This window comes from Gossypium arboreum, chromosome 5 (genome assembly GCF_025698485.1).
Source record: "Gossypium arboreum isolate Shixiya-1 chromosome 5, ASM2569848v2, whole genome shotgun sequence".
In the NCBI taxonomy this organism is placed as follows: Eukaryota; Viridiplantae; Streptophyta; class Magnoliopsida; order Malvales; family Malvaceae; genus Gossypium; species Gossypium arboreum.
Genome location: NC_069074.1, coordinates 45,704,089 through 45,707,419, shown reverse-complemented (window position 1 = coordinate 45,707,419; position 3,331 = coordinate 45,704,089).

The following is a 3,331-nucleotide window of genomic DNA, read 5'->3' as shown; positions in this document are numbered from 1 at the left end:
TAACTCTATAAATAGGCTCTGTAGACACTTGTTTAGGGACAATATTCATAATTAAGAATATTCCTTGTAATTTAGTTTTTAGTTTTCAATTTCTTTAGCCTTTAGATTTATTTTCATTTGTTTTGTTCGTGTTCAACGGAGAATCTGATTTGTGGATTCGACCAACTCTCTGTGGATTCTGCATTTTCATCAATCAATATAATCAAGATTCTTTTAAACATTACTCTTGAATTGTTCTTTATTTTTATTATATTTATCAAGTTTATTATGTTTATGGATTCCATGAGGAACTAATCCTCTTATGGAGGATTAGTGAGTGCAGGTGTGATTAATTAATTTCTATGTAGGGTTTTCTTAACAGATCAGTTGTTTGGGTAAGGAATAAATTAAATCCTAGAAAGTTATTTAGGTGGGAATTAACCCAAAATTGGTATGGCCTATCCACAAAGCCTTTACCCTCGAACCGGTCTAGACTGTGAGGTCGAGAGATAAGTAGTTCTTGTTGACTCGTTAGTTTAGTGGAAGATTGAGAGATCCTGCTACGGTAGCAACTAGTCGATTGAAGTAGAAACCTGAAATAGGAATTAATTATGATCACTGAAGTGAGCTAAACACCCATACTTAGATTTTGTTGAGTTCGGATATTAGTTTTTCGAAGTTCATGCTTTTATGTTCTTTTATTTATTTTCTTATAAAATCTAGCTTCTCTATTTTTATGTTCATCGTAATATAATTTATTTAAATTAATAATTAGATCTATTTTCATTTAGGTTAAAGTTAATTTAGTACTTGCCTCCCTTAGGTATGATCCTTGGAGTACTCACTTACTTCATTGTAACTGTATAACAACTTGACCAATATACTTGCGGACACTGCCTCATTCTTATATATTTTGTTGTAGTATTCACACGCCAGACGTTAGTACGTCTAGAGGTGGTCAAGTTCTTGGCAATATACCCTTTTAATTATTCCTCCATAGTGATCCTCCATGTAAGGGAATGTAACACGCCAACCCTTACCATATGATAAAATCCAAGTATGTTGTGTCACTACTTGAAATCAAACTAACTTCAAAACATTTTTGGTGGAAGCTTTTAAAATTTTATAAAGTTATAAATATAAAACATTTGATAATTGTTTCTTTACTTAGTTTAAATGGAATCATAAATAGTTTAGATAACATTTAGGTAATTTTGGCATATAAGTGCAAATATAATAATTCAATTAGACAAAATGTATTAATTTAAAACCACGTATTGATATTTAATAGAAGTATTATAAAATAGATTCTTATCAAAAGCAAGTTCTTTATACAAATCATTTCCAAAATACTCTTATGTGGCACCCCCAAGAGTTATGTATGATACAAACACAAAGTAGTTGGCTTACGATAAAAACAACACTCTAGCATAGTATTTCTAACAAAGCCTTCCTGCAGTCAGCAAGCTTGAGAATGAAAAAGGGTAACAGAGTAAGTTGAAATGAACTTGGTGAGTTCCAAAGAGAATTTATACACAATATTACTAATATTACATCTAAACCTTTCTGAATGATTCACACACATACACATCGTACACCCAATGGCGTATATAGGACATAGACAGACTCAGTACGCCAACTTGCTTACCACTTGGGCGTATACTATATTTCAATTTAATATAACTCAGAGAAATCCATCTTAATCCAACCGCGTACCCATAATTTAGAATCAGAAGCATATCATTCAGTCATATTCACATATGTTCTCCCCCTTAACTCCTTATATTATTTTCATTCAGAATAGTATGTTTTATTGTGATCTACCAATTCGGTTTACAATATAGTTGTCCTACCAAAGGCTACACAAACATATCTTCTCATCTCCAGCACCACATATCAGATTATATCATATCATACATATCAGAAGCAAATGGTAGTGGCTTAAGCATGAAAAATGACGTTTACTTTATCTCACAGGCAAACTGCACTCAGACTAAAGACTTTGGATAGCCATTACCCACACAACACCACACAACATCTTTCATCCATTACAAAGGAAAATTACTAGCCTTACACGAATTATAAAATAAGGATAATTACAACACATGAAAATAAGGAGGAACTTACCAAAAACTCTAGCACAATCTACAAAGCAAGTCTCTTGCCTTTATCGCTTGGACCTTCTTTAGCTTTTTTTGCTAAAATGAAAATAATTAAAGATATCATATCATCAATCTATCAAATCTGATCATGCATGTAAGAACCAACAAAACTTAGTCCAAAATTAGGAAGTTTCCTTCCTCCCACACTATACTAATATCTATGAATGCAGAGCGAGAAACACGTAAATGACTTAGAGAGTAACTTAGGGTTCATCAGTAATTAACAGTGGGCTGGTAATAACATATAAGTTAGTTGAATACTACGAACCTTCAATTAAAAAGGTTTTCTGAACTTAGTCTTTTCAAAGAGTTTTAGAGAAAATCAAGGAAGAAGAAAACATAAAGGTTTTCAGAAAGACCACAGTTATCCTTATATACTTAAGCACAGAGACAAAGTTTAGTGGAAAAATTAGATAATTCCACTAACACTCTTGATTCTCTTGATTAAGTGCACTTAACAAATTTTAAGTCTTATCATCTATAGTATTCTAGTTTTGTTCTAACTAAATCTTAACTTAACTATCCAAATAACTGTTTTGAAATAATGGAAAAATCTAAATAGTTGCAAACTTAACGAGTTCGCCCAAGGCATCTGGGTTGGGCAAATACTTAACAAAAGAGTCTGCCAAACTACAGAACTCACCAAACTTAAGAGTTCGCCAAAAGGCGCATAGAAAAAATTCTATGCTTAGCTAAGATAAACACTGTAGTTAATCATCTATCTTTATTTTAGCAACTATAAGCCAAACAGTAACCAATTACAAAGACTCCGCCGAGCGGGCTATTTCAAGGAACCTTGTGTATTTGGAATATTGGCGGTGCAAGTTTCCGCCAAACTTGGAATTTCTTAGGTCATGTATTTAAGTCATATGGGATTCTATTGCTTGAATTGAAATATTGTATTATTCTTAGCAAGTATGTTTGTTTGGACTGATTTAAAGATATGATGTTACTAGTGTTTTGATAATCGTTAGGTACTGTAAAGGAATTCGTCGAGAGTAGTATCTATTGAGTTTCGTTTGGGGAAGCATATCCAACTATTATCTGTAAATAAAATTTTCAATGAGATTCGAAATATAGTGTGAAGTCTGAGATCAACCAGTTGGTTGAAATGTGTATAAGACGATTAAGTGTAGAGATTGGCATATGGTTATCCACCAACTAGGAATCAGAAAGGTATCTGCCAAGGT